The sequence below is a fragment of the Alosa pseudoharengus genome, unplaced genomic scaffold (genome assembly GCF_046254945.1).
Source record: "Alosa pseudoharengus isolate Yale_2024_CS ecotype anadromous, Long Island Sound unplaced genomic scaffold, YU_APseudo_1.1 YU_APseudo_1.1_scf_17, whole genome shotgun sequence".
In the NCBI taxonomy this organism is placed as follows: domain Eukaryota; kingdom Metazoa; phylum Chordata; class Actinopteri; order Clupeiformes; family Clupeidae; genus Alosa; species Alosa pseudoharengus.
The window spans coordinates 16403379-16424477 of NW_027468640.1; the positions used below are offsets into that span (position 1 = coordinate 16403379).

General features: G+C 38.8%; 1 long non-coding RNA gene across 1 annotated transcript; it reads right to left on the reverse strand.

Annotated features, from left to right (window-relative positions):
* Positions 1-4579: 4579 nt before the first annotated feature.
* On the reverse strand, positions 4580-6189 carry LOC143127985 (uncharacterized). The gene is made up of 4 exons (XR_012987763.1): positions 5757-6189; positions 5605-5667; positions 5024-5106; positions 4580-4703 (listed from the first exon to the last, which is right to left on the reverse strand). It is a non-coding gene; the product is annotated as an uncharacterized LOC143127985 (long non-coding RNA).
* Between the last annotated feature and the right edge of the window lie 14910 nt (positions 6190-21099).

Below are 21099 nucleotides of genomic sequence, written 5' to 3' on the forward strand. Positions count from 1 at the left end.
TCATTTTCAACATTATGTTGTCTGTGTCCTTTTTGCATCTAAATATGAGTTTGAGAGATTTACAGATTATTCCATTCTGTTTTTATTCACATTTTAGTAGAAAAAGTGTGGTCTGCACACTGCAACTGCTCCAAAATATAAACTTTATTAATTTAAAGTTTACCCTTACCCTTTTGGGTAACACTTTATAATAACTACACACAATTAATCATTTATTAAGCCTTTGCTACTTATTAGTTAATGGTTTGTTCATCATTAGTAATTTCTTGTTCATACATAATTTATCATCAGTAAAGCATTTGTTCACACAATTATAAATGGTTTGTTCATAGTAAATAAGCCTATCCAAAAAATGTGTTTGTAAGTACATGATTTATACTTAATAAGTAATGAAACAACCACTTATAAAAAAATAATTTTCTTATTATAAACCAGATGCAAACTATTACAAAATGCTTTGTTCATCATTTGTAAAGCATTGTTCCTATGTTCATTCTCATAAATAAAGTATTTGTACACACAGTTATAAATGGTTTGCTCATAGTAAATAAGCCTATATCTAAAATATGTTTATGATTTATTGTTAATACTTAATAAATTATGCAATAATATTTTGTTGATGAAGTAATATTTCTAATTTGTAACAGTTGTTACATACACACAGTAACAGTTGTTACATACACATGCACTAATGATTAGTTAGGGTGAGGATACATATTTTATAAACCACTTCCTAATACTATAATTCATGATTAACTCTGGAGTTACAAGTGGTTAGTTAATGATATTTTGTGAGCTTATCTAAAGTGAGGACTTTCTATGCCTTGCAACACATTTTCAAATGACTTGTAAAGATTACATTCACATTCATTCATTTAGCAGACAAGCGACATACACATTGACATAACAGGGAAAGCCGGGAATCGAACCCCCAACTTTTCAGGCTACTGCATGCTGGTCCAGCTCCTTATCCACTACACTACCTTGGCCCGGATAGAAACCCCCACAACTATGCAAGAGTTTCTGTTTTCTTCTACTACACACTGTCATTAAACAGCTGTAAACTATTATTAAATGCTGTATTCTTCGTTTGTAAAGCATTATTCCTACATTAATTCTCATCTGTAAATCATGTTTACACACAGTTAAAAATGGTTTGTTCATAGTAAACACACATATCTATATTATATTTTTGAATTGACTGTTGTAGTACCACTGGGCAGAGGTAGTGTAGTGGATAGGGCGCTGGGTTAATATGCAGTAACCCATGAAGTTGGGGGTTCAAACCCCGGTGTACACCAATTTGGCCTTGCCCTTTAATTTCATTGACATGTGTAAGTCGCTTTGGGTGAAAGTGTCGGCTAAATTAATAAATGTAAGTGTAAACTTTATAACTTATTTGTAAATGTGTTGCAAGGCATAAAATGTCCTCACTTTAGATGAGCTCACAAAATATCATTAACTAACCACTTGTAACTCCTAAGTTAATTATGAATTATAGTATTAGGAAGTGGTTTATAAAATATGTATCCTCACCCTAACTAATCATTAGTGCATGTGTATGTAACAACTGTTAAATAATGGAAATATTACTTAATCAAAAACATATTATTGCATCATTTATTAAGTATTAACAATACTGTATAAACATATTTTAGATATAGGCTTATTTACTATGAACAAACTATTTATAACTGTGAACAAATGCTTTACTGATGATAAATTAGAAATTACTAATGATGAACAAACCATTAACTAATAAGTAACAAAGGCTTAATAAATGATGAATTGTGTGTAGTTATTATAAAGTGTTACCATACTTAGAATGATTCACTTTGATGACATTAATAGGATTAATCTCAGCTTTGGTGGGGACATCCAATTAGCGAGCGAGTTTAACCCTCCTACCATATTGTATATGATGGTGTTATTTGGATATTATTAATCAAATAATGATTCATTATATTTGAATAACCAACAGTGTTAACTTATTCACATTGCCAACACTTTTTTACAGCATGTGTCAATGCAATGACAGTCCTTCAAACGAATTTGGGTCTCCCTTTTATTTCTCTGCATTGTGTAGGCTACACTCAGAAATACATAACATAAACAGAATAGAAACGAAAAATGTCCAGATCCAATGTTTATTGTGACTTCCAAGATTCTAACTTAAGGTAGGCTAATTAACATTCAGTGACTTGGTAATAATAACATCTATTGTGATAGCGCGACTTCTATGCGACCGTGCTGCACACCCCTAATCAATACTCCTGACCTTGGTTGAAAGATTACAGAAGCTAGGTTTATCTTTAACAATATCCTGGGTAACATATGCTATCACCAGTTAATACTATTTTTCCACATAATAGAATCTGCATAATTTGAAAGCCTGTCACTACCACTGCTAGCTTGTGTGGCTAGTTATTTTGCTTAGTTACACTCTGCTTTATGAAAAAGCTTCGCATGTCCCCTTTCTTCTTCTTAGGTGGCATAGCTGATCTACACACCACAAAAAGGGGTTTGTATGTAAGCTGAAGGGAAAAGGGAATATTAAAATGTTTCACTTTGGCATTTTATGGGGTAGGCCTATGTATTGACAGACAGCCCTGGTAACTTACCGTTGTCGTTGACACACCCGCTCGCTTGACTACCAGTGCAAGAATAAAGTAATGTGTGTGCAGCATGCGTGTCAGATAACCCTTCCCCCTCCCCCTCGGGTTTTCAGCCAATCAAATGACGACGTTTCTTGTACTGTCGTGCTGGCTGTCGGAATGATCAGCAGCACAAATGAGTTCGCTAAAATATTGGTGGGGACAATTTTGTCATCTTAAAATATTGGTTAGGACTAGTCATGAGCGTCCCACCCTAAATCTACGCCCATGACTGACTCAGCCATTGGCTTGTATGGTTGTATGTATGCTTGTCCTTCCTGGTCTCGCGCACGCAAATGTGAAATCACAATAACGCTGATCCCAGTGTGTGTGGTGAAAATTACAGACAGGTCACACACCTTTTTTTTTCTAACTTGCATGCAAGGCACACCTGGAGAAGAAGACAGGTATCAGGCACCAGATTTATGCTAGAATTAATTCCTAAATAAACAGAGGAAGATATCAAACAGTAGTAATTCCATAAAGCTGTGTGTGTGTGTGTGAAATGAAATGTCGAGATGTATGCCAAATATAACAATGTAAATTAAAAGAGGGTTGGAGGATGGAAAAAAAGATTAATAATGGGAGTAAAAAAAAAGGAAGCTTGCCCCGATGTCTCCATGATCACGGCATAGGCCGGACCCCACCCAAGGCGTGTCACAATGTGAAGCCAGGGAAAGATGCTAATATGCTTTCCAGGTCCTGCATACAAATCACTCCACCCAAGTAGCAGTGCTTCGTCTGTATGAGAATAGTTTCATAGTCACGACATGTAAATAGGAAAATTTTAAAGTTCTTTTGTCACTTTGGAGAGATATAGGCTAGTTGATTCCAACAACCTTAATGAGCTATGCTAAGCTAAGCTAATGGTGGGTGCGTCAGACTGAGTTCACGTACAGGGGTATGTAGGCTACTATATTTTCTATCTGTGGGGGAGACGGCAAATATACTCAGTTCCCACAATGTTAGCGTGTTCCTAATGAAGGAAGAAATGTGTTTTGGGGCACATGGGTTACCATTGATTAAGTTATTTTAATCAGCTTTGTTCTCAGTTCTCAATACAGTTTTATTTGTTAATTTGATGTGTTCATGAATAAACAGCTGTGTTTCGAATTAGTAGACGTTAGCAACTTTGTATTGTGGATTGTTCTTGTTTTGAGCTCTCAAAGAGTTGAATAGGCCTAAAACAAAACACATATATACCGGTAATAATTGCACAGATGGGAAAGCTAGATCATTTTGCTCTTGCATTAATGTTTTTATTTAATGAAATACATATTTCTGTCAGCGACTTGAAAGTGCACCAGTCATTTTCTGTGGATCACATGACCATAATACACCTTTATACAAGATATGCAAACTGGTTAAAGTACAACAGATAAACTTAAATACATACAAACACACACACACACACAATAAATATTGCAATAAATATTGTAATAAAACATATTTGCAGACAAACTACTGATTGATTTCAAACAGGCACAATTTTTCGTTTATAAGTTATACCCTGAATATCACTCTTTTTTGCACTTTGTTCCGAATGTAGAATATAGGGCCTTATATAAAATCAATAGGCATGCAGTACAAACTTTTAATGGTCCAGCCATCATAGAGACACCATACACGCTCTCTCTTATTCCAACATATCCACATTCCTCACAACTTATATGCTACGTCCAATAAATACATGGAAAAATAAAGTTATATAATGCATTTTAACACTGCATTTTTGACACAACATAATCAATTATACAGTATAAAATCCTACTATTGGTTATTTCAATAAAAACAAAGTCCATTGCAACCCTGTTTCCTTTGTTTACAGGCCTTCAGTCGATCAGGATTGTGCAAATGTAATGCCCGTCAAACGTCAAAAGTGGAAACATTTCCTTCATGGGGAGTTGATGGGGAGTATTGGGGGGGGAGGGGGGGGGGAGGCAGGCACACGGGGCGTCTACCAGGACTGCGTGGCAATGATGGCCAGGAGGGTGAGGCTGAAGGTGGTTCCAAGACTGATCCTGCTGGTGATGTCTCCTGAGCTGATGGCTGCAGGGCGACAAACAATGTTAGGTGGACAATGTTAGGTGGACAACACCCAGATTAGGTAAAAACGTCATTTGTTCACATAATAGGACAGACGAGAACACGATGTAATAACACCCATTAATGGTTTAGGCAGGGCAATATTGGTAGATAAGTTAAAAAAATATTTGACAACAAGCATTGTTTCACAAAGAAGAGATGCAGTCACATTAGAAATCTAGACCGCTGGCACCAAATATCTCCATATAGCACTCACAAAGAAATTAGAGGTGGCTGTCAGTTAAGAAATGATTGGATTGGATATAGTGTTCAAATAAACTCACCTGTGCCATTTACTGAGACAATGTTAATAGTCAGGTTGCCACTTGCTGCTGCTCGCACCATGGTGTTGTATATAGCGGTTGCACTTGGTAATGTGGCGTTGTATGTGAAGTAGAGGTTTGATTGGGTTACATAGGAGTTTGCGTAAACCAGTGGTCCCCAAACTTTTTCTTCCGAGGGCCAGCTCACTATGCCTGGCTCTAAGAGAGGGCCAGAGACTCGGAGTATATCAGTAACCATAAATAGCTTAGCGCTGTGAACAAAGGCAGTCTACCTTAGTTGAATATTCCATTACATTTAATCTATAGGCTAATGCAATTTAATACCATTGTTATCTGTGTTTATATTGCCATCATGCCATATCAGTGTAAAATGTAGCTCAAATGAAATAATAATAATAGCACTCAAAACTATAAGCAGGGAGTCCCAAAAGTATATTTTGAACTCTGAACTTTGCATAGGCTACACAGCTCAATTTGTGAACAAGCAATATCCTACAAATAATTTAAAGTTCTCAAACTATGAGTTTTATGAAGTGGGGGCAGAAACATCTGAAATGACCACCATTCTAACTTTCACTCACCTGATGAGAACTTTGTGAACTCTGTATGCACATTTCCAGTTCCAGAAAGTTCCGGAATTATGACTTGAATAGAAGTTAGTTAGTTATAAACAATTAATTGATACATTTTTAGAATACTTTGAGCACGGATGCAGTCAGCAGAGGCCTCTTACATAGTTTGCAGGTAGGCCTACTATACATTTCATTCCGCTTTCGATGGCAAACGTGAAACAGCGCCTAAACAACCACCAGTGGACAAAAAGAATATTACATGTGTACTGTTAAGACCCGGCATAGAGAATGAATGGGGGAAATTATAGTTAGGTTATAGTTTGACGATGTCGTACTCCCGTGCAGGCCGGATCCTATATACCACAGACATGTTTTGGGGGGCCACCTAAAATGAGGTGGCGGGCCGTAGTTTGGGGACCACTGGGGTAAACTGTCCCATCACTAAGGAAAAAAACAGCGGTTAATTAGTAGGGCTTCACTTGATTGGTTGACACCAAGTAGCAACTAAGTACAATCAATCGGGGAATTTATTTGAATATAAATTCAGAACATGTCAAAATAACATTGATGCTAGTGTTACTTTCATGTTTATTGTTTGTTGATAACACTCAGTATCCATAAAAGATTATAAACACATTCATAAAATAATTTAAAAATTCCAAATGCATTATGATCATCACTAAAATATCTATTACTACAGTCTGAATTACAATGTTGTAGAAAAAGCATTATGATAGTTCAACCTGTACAATAACATATTAGCCATCCAGTCATGAATGTGTGTACAAGTTATGTATAATTATGACCGCCGCTAGCAAAGCTAGCGAAGCGGTTATATAGGGATTGTCAAAGTTTTTTTTTTTTTTTTTTTTCCCCCGTCATCTACTTCCTGAATTTTTGGTCAACGATACCCGGGACACCGAACCACCGGGGCACATGAAATTTGGTGGGTATGTAGCCCCACTAGACTTTTATGGAAAAATTTCGTTTCGTCCCCGGGGGCCACTCCCCCCCCTTGCTGGGCCCCCCGAACCGCAAAAAAAGCACCTAAATAACTACCTGAACCGTGGCACTGAGGATGAAGAATCTTTTATGGTATGTTGGTCTCAAGGGCCCACATCAATCTGGCCCATAATCACTCATTTGTGATTTGCACCCCCCCGGTAAAAAATGAAAATGCAATATTATTCTGCTTTAATCGCCCCTATCTTCAGTTAAGATGTTCAGAACTGCACCAAATTTTATGTGTATGATTGACCTGGCATTCTCTGGGGGTATGCCAAGTTTCGTAGAATTTCATCCATGGGGGGGTCTAAAAAAAAAATTAGGTTTGGTGTACATTTAGTGACTGTACACTCATTGGCCTGTAGATGGCAGTGCACACATATACACATGCACACACACACAGGCACCCACTTACTATCGGTATTAGAACGTCCAATACATAATTACAAATTTAGTAGCATTAAAAGAAAGCCAAAATAAATATTCATCATCATCATGGCTGCATTTCCAGTATTGGCGATAAGTTGTCGTTTGTCCACTAGATGGCGCATCGTTGTAGTGAGACGTAATTTTGTTGGAAGTTAAAAGTGGGTTGGAACAATGGACGCTTCCTACAATGACTAGTTTACCGCAGAGAACGTCTAATAAGGATAGGATGATGTTCACATGAAATGTAATTCCCATTTCTTCTTGAAGCTGAAATAAATCTGAGGATGTTTATCGGACATGCTTGGTTTTTACTGCAGGTAGGCCTACGTTAATCTTATAATATCAATAAGGACCTAGTGTTACCGTTAGCGTTGGTTGAGTGATGGAGGCCAATTTGATTGATTGCATTTGTAGAAAACTATAAATGCGGTTATACCAAGCAAATTGATAGCAACACTGTAATTGTATCTTTCGACTGTCATTTGTTGCACGTGCTACAAAAATCATTCTGTGCAATGGAAGATTTACCAACGTTACACCGGTCTGATACAGTTTTGCCTATACATGCGTGAGACTGAGACGCCTGTTTATTTTGTTTTAAGTGCGTGCAGGGTGTGAGAGGGGAATCGATGTGCTTTGATTCCAGCTTGGTAGTTGTAGTCTGTGAAATTAAAAAGCCCGTGTGTGTGAAGTATCCAAACAATGACACCTTCATTTCATTATGGCTGCTTTAGCAACACACCTACTGTGTAGTGGGTCCCATTTAGAAGTGGCTACTTCATTCGCGCTTTCCTTGACTCATGGAGCTGCGTGAATTTTATTACAACTTTTCGCCACGATATGGCAGTTTAAGTCCGCTTGATACTGTAAGGCGTAAGCCATTGGTTTCCAAAGGAGATTTTATTTGTGTCGCCAGCATAGCCTATTGACAATTTATGTTGTAAATAGGCCTACCTTATAAGCCTACCTGTAGCTTAGGGAAGCTAACAGCTTTCTATTAGGATCTAGTTTGTTAGTTACAGTTTTGTCATAACTCCCTGATGCATTTTTGCATTTAGAATAGCCAGAGCGTGGATATCTCAATCGGAAAATTAAACAATATCGGGTGCCTATGAACTAGGCTGGGTGAACCCAGCCTGATCTGCCCGCTATTTATTTTTTGATTTCTTAAAAGATTGAGCTTGGTTTGGTGAAAGACAGACTAGACATGGACCTCAGTTACACAATGCAAGGGAACATGAATCAGCCTATATTTGCACGAACAATAACGGACAACAGCTCTTCAACTTTGGCCCGTTAAAATGTGTATGAACAGTCTAGCGAGGCATTTAATCAAGGCCCATTTGGACATGTCAGTTCTTTGCACCACTGGTTAGATGTAAAACAGCATTTCGTTTCAGACTACTGTTACTTAATTTGTGCATTAACAATAACGTTTCAGACTACTGTTACTTAATTTGTGCATTGACAATAAAGTATTACATGAACTAAAGATGACTAAAATCTTATGTAGAAGAAGAAACATTCACAAAAAATCCATCCATCCAAAAATGACCTTTGTTTTTGATAGCTGTTGAAAACGGCATGGAACTGACAGAGATGTTTTTGTTCATAAATAAACAAACAAACAAACAAACAAATAAATAAATAACATTATGCTGATACCTTTTGCTTTTACAATGTAGGCCTAGCCTACAGGTGTAAGTTTTCAGTTGCAATGGATGAACTGTGATGAACTGCCCTACTTGTGATTGTTTAGAGATTTTAAAGATTTTATAACAATGCTACATCTTCTTTGGCTATTCTACAATCTATTCACCTTTTCAGCACCAGTAGGCTTCTTTCTGTGCAGCCGCACACACACTCAGGCATGCCAAACAAGCATACACAAAAGTTTCAAGAGTGGGGGATGGAGTAAAATATGGAGACAAATTGAAGTGTGATTTATTTTCGCGGAACGGATGTACAGGACTGAGCGGCGGTCATATTTTGTACCGCTATGCGGTACATCTAGTTATGTCAATAATTATGAGGTGTTATGAATGCTTTATAGCATCCTTATGAATGTGTTTATAATGATTAATGGGTATTGGGTTCATAACTGTTACTTGTGTATATTTTGGGGATAGCATATCTATACAATATCAATGAAAGATCATTAAAAGATAATTATGTGTATGTTGTGGGGTTCAAAGAGACAAAGTTTGTAGAGTAATCTTCCAGAAAGAAGGGCTCCAGCTGAAAAAGGGGAAACAACAAGTTAAACTTCATTCAGACTGCAAGCGACTAGTGAAAAGAGACCAAGTAATGTTAATATAGCCAAATTCAACGATTACAATCGAAATAACCACTTGTGACCCGAATCGTTACGCAACAATTTAAAATGAGTTAAACTTGTTAGAATGATTTCAACTTGTATTGGATTTCCATTTGTACTTGTTAGAAAGATTTCAACCATGCATTGGCCTATATGTAACCTATATACTTTAGACCTAGACTTAACTAACTCATACCTTTGCCAGACAAACATTGTATAATCAATGCAATCTCTTATTTTGTCATAAATTCATTATAACACTCACCTCAGATTTAATTTTGGATGTTGTATCACGGTAGGCAGTTGAGTTGACAGCGACCAGAGTAATGGCAGAAGACTCATTGGTGGTGGTGAACTGAACATTGGCAATCAGCTGTGGCTCGTCTGTGAAACAAAATAATCTGTGGTGATTGTACATGTGTGTGTGTGTGAGAGCATACAATGCTGTAGATAAGATCATCTGTTGCTTGATACTTAGATTTGTTGAAAAACGAGTGAAACTCACGGAGAACAGAGATGGTGCTTGTGTCCACAGACAGGTTGGCGGGGCTGGGCTCCTCTTTCAGTTGCTCAAGCACCTCCCTTGTGTCAGGGACAGTGTCTGGTACAGACTGATCAAACTCCACATCCATCTCTGCCTCTGTGTTGTCTGCGCGATAACGGGCCACGGCCTTTTTTATAAAAAGAGAGAAAATAAAACTCATTATGAACGTGTTTGGTGAACGGTCAACTTTGATCATAGCAATGGCCATTACCATATATGCAAAATAACTGGTTGTTGCTGGAGAAAATTAGTAGGGCCTAACTTACCTCAGCGACTTGACAACAACTCGGAAGAACCTTGATCCATATTTCGCTAAGTAGATTGGTGTGGACTGTGAACACAGAATTATCATTAGGCTATAGTGAGAACGAATCCAATCTTATAGCATTAAAGACAATATTATCTGTCTTATTATATGTCTGATTGAATGTCTTATTCTCAAAGGAAACACAGTTTTTGTATTTTAGGTAAATCAAATTACTTTCACTGACTGAAACCATAATTGTAAATTAGCCTTACCCAGCTAACAATGGAAGCAGCTAGCGTCTGGTAAGCTTCAGTTTGAGGGTTGCTGTAATCAGCAATGTAGGTTTTGGTCATCACAAAGCTCATTGCAACTATGTAACGTGGCGTGGTTATTGGAGATGCTGTTGTTGCTGTTGTTGTTGTTGTTGGTGCTGCTGCTGTTGTTGTTGTTGTTGTCGTTGTTGTTGGTGCTGCTGTTGTTGTTGTCGTCGTTGGCGCTGCTGCTTTTGTTGTCGTCGTTGGTGTAGCTGTTGTTGCTGGTGCAGCTGTTGTTGTTGTTGGTGGTGCTGCTGCTGTTGTTGTCATTGGGGCTTCTGTTGTTGTTGTTGGTGCTGCTGTTGTTGTTGTCGTTGGTGCTGCTGTTGTTGTTGTCATTGGCGCTGCAGCTGTTGTTGTTGTTGGTGGTGCTGTTGTTGTTGTCGTCGTTGGTGCAGCTGTTGTTGTTGGTGGTGCTGCTGCTGTTGTTGTTGTCATTGGGGCTTCTGTTGTTGTTGGTGGTGCTGGTGTTGTTGTTGTTGTCGTTGGTGCAGCTGTTGTTGTTGTTGTCGTTGGTGCAGCTGTTGCTGTTGTTGTCGTTGGTGCAGCTGTTGCTGTTGTTGTCGTTGGTGCAGCTGTTGTTGTTGTTGTCACTGTCGTTGGTGCTGCTGTTGTTGTTGTCACTGTTGTTGGGGCTGCTGTTGTTGTTGTTGTCGTTGGTGCTGCTGTTGTTGTTGTCGTCGTTGGTGCAGCTGTTGTTGTTGTTGGTGCTGCTGTTGTTGTTGTTGTCGTTGGTGCAGCTGTTGTTGTTGTTGTCGTTGGTGCAGCTGTTGCTGTTGTTGTCGTTGGTGCAGCTGTTGTTGTTGTTGTCACTGTCGTTGGTGCTGCTGTTGTTGTTGTCACTGTTGTTGGGGCTGCTGTTGTTGTTGTTGTCGTTGGTGCTGCTGTTGTTGTTGTCGTCGTTGGTGCAGCTGTTGTTGTTGGTGCTGCTGTTGTTGTTGTTGGTGCTGCTGTTGTTGTTGTTGTCGTTGGTGCAGCTGTTGTTGTTGTTGTCACTGTTGTTGGGGCTGCTGTTGTTGTTGTTGTCGTTGGGGCTGCTGTTGTTGTTGTCGTTGGTGCTGCTGTTGTTGTTGTTGTTGTTGGTGCTGCTGTTGTTGTTGTTGGTGCTGCTGTTGTTGTCGTTGGTGCAGCTGTTGTTGTTGTTGTCGTTGGTGCAGCTGTTGTTGTTGTTGTCGTTGGTGTAGCTGTTGCTGTTGTTGTCGTTGGTGCAGCTGTTGTTGTTGTTGTCACTGTCGTTGGTGCTGCTGTTGTTGTTGTCACTGTTGTTGGGGCTGCTGTTGTTGTTGTCGTCGTTGGTGCTGCTGTTGTTGTTGTCGTCGTTGGTGCAGCTGTTGTTGTTGTTGGTGCTGCTGTTGTTGTTGTTGGTGCTGCTGTTGTTGTTGTTGTCGTTGGTGCAGCTGTTGTTGTTGTTGTCACTGTTGTTGGGGCTGCTGTTGTTGTTGTCGTTGGGGCTGCTGTTGTTGTTGTCGTTGGTGCTGCTGTTGTTGTTGTTGTTGTTGGTGCTGCTGTTGTTGTTGTCGTCGTCGTCGTCGTCGCTGCTGTTGTTGTTGTTGGTGCTGCTGTTGTTGTTGTCGTCGTCATTGGCGCTGCTGTTGTTGTTGTTGTCGTTGGTAATGCTGTTGTTGTCGTCGTTGGCGCTGCTGTTGTTGTAGTTGTTGTTGTGCCTGAAAAACAAAAAAGTAATTTCAGTGTGATTTCTACTTTCACTTTTATGAGTGTACATTTATTTGCATTTTCAGTCAAATAAATGCAAACAGAATAAAAACTGACAAGCACGAGGGTATCTTAGGAAATGAACACCTTAGTTTACTTGTATAGAAATATTTGATTGGCTACCTTCTGATTGGCCTGAACCCTCCTCTACATTTTCCCGCCGGAATCGTGACAGGGTGTCTGAAGACTTTTTCTTGGTAGATAGGCCTTCCTCCTTTGAGACAAGGTCATGCAATTCACTTTTGGGGCTGAACTTGCTTGTTGGAGTGACCAATATGAATTCAGAATCCTCCTCAAGCAGGCCATTCTCTGTGTGACCATTGTTTCTGGAGTCTAACGCAGTGCGAGAGCCTCTTTCTCTTAGCAATAGGTGTGACCGCTCTAGGTTGCTGTAGAACTCAATGTTGGAGTTGCACTGGCTTGGTAAACCCTTGATGGGAAAACACATTAGTAGCAGGGCAAGACATGCACAGAAAGAAGTAATCAGTTAGTTATCTTATTGATGGAAATTAAAAAAAATACATCAGGATGAAATAGGGGACAGAGGACATTGACCACATAATGTCAATCAAAGTATTGAAGGGTGACAAGCATTGGAGGTAGACAGCTAGGTGTACTTGATATTATGGCACAAGTCTTAGGCCTGCTATGCTTATCTAAAGTAGTAAAACTATAGCACATTACATTTTTCCAACCGTGCAGAACACATATTTTTAACAATTAAAGTTGGCAGCTAAATGGTCCATGAATCCAGAACTAGTGAGAACATAACTCTGTGTCAAACCCTGAGGGGCCCTATCTCGGCCATCTAAAGCGCATTGTCACTCGCGAATAGCTTAGGGGTTTGTTCAGTCCACATTGGGGGTGGTTTTCTTATCAAATGCAACAAGGCAGTTCTTATGTTTCTTAATCAGTCATGGGTGTGTTTTGGGCGCAACTTCAAACAGAGCATCGGTATTTTGATAGTCAGCGAGGCATTTGAAGGAATCTGCTTGCACGCAATACCGTTTGGAACAGGCATTCCCCTACTAAAATCTAGCAGAGTATAGCCTATACGCATCTGCACTCATCTACTATTTGAACTCATTGGCAAAGTGAAACTAACTTTATCGTTGTGTCATTTACCCCAATAATATTCAAATAACTGAATAAAAAACCTAAGGACATTTATCCTGCAGAGGAGTTGCTGCTTACATCTTGTGACAGTGTGTCTTCAGCTGTGCTTAACATGCGCCTTTCACTATAGACAAGGTTTTTCTTGGTCAGTGGCGTAATGCTTTTTAGATAGTGTAAAATAGCGATTTTTAGATAATGTGCCAAGACCACACCTAAGGTCATTAATTGCCATACCCCTGAATGCATTGCTCAATAAAAGAGACGGGCAGGGCGAAAAACTTGAGTGTACAATAGGAATATGCTTTGCGTCATGATGAGAATACGCTTTTGACCATCATAATAGAGCCTGAGGTCATCTTCAAATTTTACTCTCTGTGCTTACAACTGTGTATACAAAGTGTAACGATCCTGTGTTCCCTGTCCCTCCTTTGTTTACCTCCTGTGCCATGTGCTCCTGTGTTTACTTCCTGTCCCTGTGTTTTAGTTCCTGTCAGCCATGTGCTCCTTTGTTTGTCTTGCCATGTCTCAGTTCCCTGTGTCTCCGCCCCTCACCTGTTCCTCATTATTAGTCTGCTAGTTTAATTATGATTTCCAGCCCTGTGTTCACCTGTCTCTTGTTTCTTGTCCACTTGTGCCTTGTTAGCCTTGTTTAACCCCTGTGTATTTAAACCCTCTGTCTCCCCTCAGTCCCCTGTCGGTCATTGATGTTGTTTCGTTTGTAGTGTGCATTCGCATTAAAGATTCCTGTTTTCAAGTTTAAGTGTGCCTCGGTCCAGCTCTCCATACTGCAACCCTGACACAAAGGTGTAAAACGCACCTAGTGAAGTGGTTGGTCCAGATTGTAGGAATGCCCTAACAGCTGCCAACTATGTAAAAAAAGTGTTTTGGGAGGTTGCCAATGCTAATTTACCAGAGATAAGTTCAATGTCTTTAACGGTCACACAGAGAAAAGTAACAAAAGGAAAGTCTTTTCTATTCCTGCCTTCAGGCAATATTAACACATTATTATTATTATTATTATTATTATTATTATAACACATTTTTCTATACCATAGTTTCATGGATCAGATAGATTAAGTTAATGAATTAAAAAGTGGTCAAGAAATATCACTGACCTATGGACAGCATATAGATGGCCATGTGTATCAGTTTGTCTGAAATTAGAAAGATATGGTTACAATACACCACAATGTATACAATACCAACATTACCAATTAAGACACCAGCACCACAAGCACCAAAATATTCTTGTGTGTGTATGTGTGTGTGTCTGTATAAAAACATTTCTACAAACTCAAATTGATCATTAAATAAATCAATACAGTACATTCATTACAAATAAGTTATCAGAAATAAAATAGTGTTATGAGTAAACCATTTGGTTGAAATTTAAGAGTTTACCAACTTGAGTAATTGAGTATTTATTTTCCATGCCAAATAACTTTATCTAAAAATAAAAATTTGACCATTCGAAAGTAATGTAAAGTTGTATGTCTTATGTCTTATAAAACATTTAGTATGTCTCTCTAAAAATGACAACCAAGAGCCTACCTGTAAAGTTTAGTCCTTGGTGAAAAATCCTTTATGTCAATAGGCCACTGAGTATAATGTGACCCTGTTGTCCTCTCTGAGTGTCCTAGTTGTCTGAGTGAGGAGGTGAGGATACTGGCCATTTAATGCTCCATCTCATACGAAAAGATGCTCCCTGCCCATCATTCCTGTTCGTCAGACAAAACAAAACAAAAGAAAACAAACAAACATAAAAAAAACTGTTGTAATGGAATCTGGGAAACCTATAAATAATTACTCTCTAAATACCTACAGTAGCAAGAGGCTTGGCTATTGTCTACTATAAGACGTCACACCCCAGCCTCTGTACATTTTCATAGCCTCAGTGATTGTGCACACTTAGTTCCTTATCTCTCACAGGTCACTCCCCTGAGATTCTCTGTAGCACGGTGCTCCATCCATACAATTCAAGTATAGTCATTCCCTCTCATTCTTTTGGGTCAAGTCAGCATAGTTGAATATTGAGAGCCCCCAAGTATATTATGATTATGGTCTTTGTAAACATTTACTGAATACTGTGAATAGTGATATTCACTGCACCCAGGAGTATTATACAAAGACTAACCAGGGCCCACTTCCCCGATAACGACGGAGACACGCTCTTAAGAGGGTTTTCTACGATTCATCTTACGATCGTTCGTTTGGTTTTTCCGACTGTTTCCCGAACATGCTCGTAGCGTGAACGCGCGTGCACTGCTCTTAAGGGGAGCTGTCCACGTTAATAGTTCTGAAATATCCTCTGATTTGACGGTGATGTCAGGTGACTGCACGTCACAGCTATAGGCCTACCATTTAAACTTCGGATCTACACATTAATTCACATCAATACGAAAATAGAAACACTTTGACATCTGCATGTAAGCATCCCAAGTAGGTTATATACCACACAGAGACATAAATAATTGTAATTATTTTAAGATTAGATTGTTGCACCATGCAATAATTTCTCGCGGTGTCACTTAAGAACACGTTTGAAGATAAGAAAGAAGTCGAGTAAGAAAGAGAGGAAATGTGTAGGCTTAGATTTTGATGCAGTAGGCTACAGACTAAACCACATGTTGCTTTCTCTGCTTTTTACCTCATAGGCCTAATAAAATATTCACTTAGCAAAGATAATGTCAAACTATTCTGGCAACGTCTCGTTTCATAACTTGATTGCATTTTTGTCCACTTTTCATCACATTATTATGACCATTAAATGTAGGCTATTTTGCACGCTAAAATCTGATTCATCACAGGTAAACACAATAAAGAATTGGAACGTAAGTTGGATTATGTATTCTAAGTTGTAATTCCTCTGTATGTCCTGTTGGTGACCTCAGTGAGAAGTAGGCTACTGTTAAGACGCTCTTAGCCGGTAACGAGTACTCTGGAGCACTCGTAGATCTACGAGTGTTTTCACGACGCTCTTAAGCTATGATGGTTTCGGGAAACAGTTGGCAAATCTTAAGATGTTCGTAAGAGGGACTTTATGACGCTCTTAGGCTTAAGATGCTTTCGGGGAAGTGGGCCCAGTTTAGCTTTCCCTTGGTTCATGGTTGAAATTAGCCTCACCTCTTATACATAATTTGTAAATGTGTAAAGAGATCATATGCAGCACATTTTTGCATCCCCTGTTTGAAGTGAAATTGTGATTATTTTTAAGTTGTAACAGTTCTATGCTGGAAATATAAATTCATAAATATTTTGTGAGTTCTAATAAAAATTCTTTGTAACTCCTTAAGTAGTACGGAGCCCAGGAAGTGTCATTGCAATATATATCTGTGTATCTAGAGAATTTTAGTAAATTGTGGTCTCATTTTATTTATTTTTTATTTCTATATTGTCTGCACAATTTAGTATATTGTGTGCTCATTTTACTAAACTGTGTGAGCACCAGTGTTGGGAGTAATGCGTTACAAAGTAACGCGTTACTGTAATTCCACTACTTTTAGTGGTAACGAGCATGTAACTAAGTATTTTTGTAAATCCAGTAACGCAATTACAATTACTGAAATTTCAAAGAGTTCGTTACTTGCGTTACTCTGTTGATCTTGAATGAACGACTGCAGACAAGATGCACATTTGCTGCTTGTCTCCCGACCTTAGCTGTGTTTACAGCGATTGTGTTTCATGTTTAGATTGCAGATGCATTCTTTACAGTTAATAACCTCCTCACATTCCTCCTTATTTCGGATTTATGCTAAAACACACAAGAGTGCATTAGGCTACAATTTAAATGGGCATCCTAAAAGCCTTTTCCCTTTCGTTTCCATCTGGTAAGCTCCACAGTAAAAGCGCATTTGTTGTTTATCTCCGCTCTTTTCCGCCTATTGCGCAAAAGCCTCATTCTTACAACATAGCCACGCCACAACACCAATAGGCTACAGTAGCCTATATATAGCCTTGACACAAGCAATCACACATTTAACTCGAGAGGAAAATGCAGATTTCACTTACCAGATAAAGAAACCTCCAAATAGCCTACCGTACGTACTAAGCAACTTGAGTTATTTGCACAGTATGTTTACATCGGAATTGACGTCCATGGTGTTATGGGTTCATTTGTCTGCGACGGAACATGCAACTTCTCTCTGGAACACCTTATCAGCTGAAGAGTAACCTTCTGCATAGTGCACGACAATCCCAAACTCTCAGATGCATTAGAATTTATTTCAGTAGGTCAGCACTTGTGCAGCGCAGGCTTTTCCCAAACTGCTGGTGCTTAAAATGCTATATAATACAACTGTGTTCAAAGCAGGATGAGGATAACCTAAGGTATGTGTGTGTGAGCAGACAATAACTGCTTTGAAAATAGGCCATTTAACATTGTTTCACATTACATCCCATTGAACTCATTCCATGTAGCCTACAGAAGGATTGCAATAATAATGATAAAAATAACTTATTACTATATTGCAGAATTCAGTGTCAGTGCACCACCATGCATACTACTACTACTAGTAGTAGAAGGCAAGCAGTAGGCAGTGTACTGTACATATCTATCAAACCACCTAGATGGTGAGGGTGGCGCAAAACAAGGTCAGGGAAGCCTTCATGCATTGTAGAATGTTTTGGGGTCGGAAAAAGTTTGAGAACTCATGCACAAGGCTATTGATTTGAAGGCCCGTTGAAACTACAATAAATAGGTCCAAAAATTAGGTTTATTGTGTGTGTGTGACTGTTCAGTACTGTTCATATTGACATTTTAAAAGCAGACTTAAAAGTAACTCAAAAGTTACTTTCTCTAGTAACTAATTAAGTGTGCTTGCAAGCACACTTATTGTTCTTCTTAAGTTTTATTATTAAGTGTGCTTGCAAAGCACACTTATTGTTCTTCTTAAGTTTTATTAGGGGTCCGAGCAGCGTAGCTGCAGGACCCCTATTGTTTCTGTACCGTTCATTTTTTTGCCAAAATTCTGTAAAAGTCATACTGCAGCCTAAACCGTAACTCCAAAACTCTTATGCTTATTTCTCCTTACCAAATTCACCTAGACTCAAAATTCTTTCAGAATATTAATCTCTAAACTCAGATGCATCTTTTTGGCCCTGGTCTTATGGTCTACAAATGTTTACTTTTGCCACAATTTCAGAGAAAAGTCAAACATCATAAAAAGTTTCACAGGCTTCAAAAATTATCAAATCTTCACCAAAATTCTCACAGACAATGTTTAGACAAAGCCTCACAAAAGTTATCAAAAGAATTTGGATACGTTGTTCCATTTCAGAGATATAGGCCAATAAAGTTCGACCACTCAGCCCATTTCTCCTATATCACCTATATTCCTATATGAGTAATTTTTTTTTTTCTTGGATAACAACCATACAACCATCATTAGGTGGATACCATTAACAGTGCACATTTTCAGATCTGTACTCTTTTTTATAAAGCCCTTAATTCTATTGTCAAATGTATGCTAGGAATTTTCTTGATGTTGTGTGTTTGCCAACACACATTTTCACCATTTGAATGTGACTGCTCAATGTGTATGATTGTCAGTGGCTGAGTGGGATAATGCCTAGTGCTGGTGTTTGTTAGGTTGAGAGTTAGAATCCTGCTAGAGCTTTAGGCTCAAGATGCACATGCTATTGGTTATTGAAGATTCATACTATTGAACAGCACCTGAATGACATCAGACAATTAACATTCACACTCATTAGTTGCCAAGAATCAGAATGCCGACACACTCTATGGCATATAGGGGAACTTCTTTGTTTACTATTTTTCCTTCATCACTAAGTCTATCATATTTATATTTCATCCATTACTGTTCTTCTCTATAAATGTCTAATTGCCCCAGAATATCCAAAAGTTTTCAGGTGTACTTTTTCAGGAAAGCCCTTCATTTTATTGTCAAATGTATACTTGGAGTTTTTCTTGTGTGTTTACCAACACACATTTTCACCATGTGAATGTGACTACCCAATACATAGGATTGTCAGTGGCTCAGTGGGATAATGCCTAGTGCTGGTGTTTGTTAGGTTGAGGGTTCGAATCCCTGCTAGTGCTTTAGGCTCTAGCTCGAATACTATTGGTTATTGAAGATTCACACCATTGAACAGCACCTGAATGACATCAGGCAATCAACATACACAGTCATTAGTTGCCAAGAATCAGAATGCCGAGACACTCTGACATTTAGGGGAACTTCTTTGTTTACTATTTTTCCTTCATCATTAAGTCTATCATATTTATATTTCATCTATTAGTTTTCATCTCTACAAATGTCTAATTGCCCCTCCATGTTTGGAGTTTTTCTTGTTGTGTGTTTACCAATACACACTTTCACCATGTGAATGTGACTGGCCAACATGTAGGATTGACAGTGGCTCAGTGGGATAATGCCTTGTACTGGTGATCCTTAGGTTGAGAGTTCAAATCCCACTTGAAGCATTAGTGGGTTGTTAATGTTAGCATACTACAATAGAATGCTGTTGGGTTGTGGAGGTTAACACACTATAACATTACAGCTACTTGTCAATATGGACTTGTAGTGCAAGGCAAGTATTACTGTATAATTATAAGCTGTAGCCTATAATTATTTGTTATTCTTATAATATTTGTCATTTCTTATACATATTTAGTCGGCTCTTCCACTTGACAGAACAACTCTATATCGGTTAAGGATGTCACGCATGAAACAATGCTGCAGAAACACGAAAATACGACTTTGAGTTTAGTAGGCTATAATTTTCAGTTCCTGTTTATCTATTGCACAATGGGTAATAATTTAAAGGAATCGTGTTGCAGTCTTGTAAATAGTGACCCTGCAAGATCCCTAGTCATTGAAAAATCATAGTCTGTGACTTAAAACTCTACTACTTGTCTTTAGATGTGAGAGGGTCTGAGACTGTAGTCTTTCAAAAATCTTTTCCAAATCTTTGCAAATCTTTCCAAAGTTTACCTGCTGGGAAACCCTGTAGCTCCGGAGCAGGGGCTCAGACCAGGATAAATTGTTTGCTCGCCCTCAGTTCGCTCTTTTGTTCATCTCAACCCAGCACTCCAGTGTGTCCTGCTCTGTGTGCGTCTTTGAGTTAACGTAAGTCATCACTTTAATCACCCTCACTATGACTTTTGTGATGTTTATCAGTTTGTAGAGTAGCTCTGCCATCATGTGTAAAGTTAAGGTCTTTGTTTGTTGGTTTGGTGTGTTGGAGTCCCATGTGAGAGATGATTAGGTGATGTTGGTTGACTTGGGATGACAAGTATTGTTTTGTTGTACCTTATATAGCCATATGATTTCAGTTTATTGTTCAAATGTCAATTGGTTTGTTTGTGAGTTGGGATCTGTACTGATTTACCCCATTTCACTGATTACTCCATGTTCTGTTTGTTTCCTCTTTGATGCAGCACACATACAAGTAAAGAACAAAAGAACAGATGAATTGAAACTCAAATAAAGTTAACTTGTGTTGCACCGAAACCTGCCATCTCCGTGTCATCACTCCATACCATTGAGCCTTCTGACCGAGGCTCTGCCTGCTCGCCACACACTCACTCTACCTCGACCCACATCGCCCCCTAGAGTTCCTTCAGTTGGGTTGTGGAGGTTAGCATACTAGAATAGAATACTGTTAAGAATACTGTTGGGTTGTGGAGGTTGGCACACTATAACGTTACAGCTACTAGTCAGGACTTGTCGTGCAAGGCAAGTATAACTGTATAATTAAGTGTGCTTGCAAGCACACTTATTGTTCTTAAGTTTTATTAGGGGTCCGAGCAGCATTGCTCAGAATTTTGATATTTTGTTCCATTTCAGAGATATAGGCC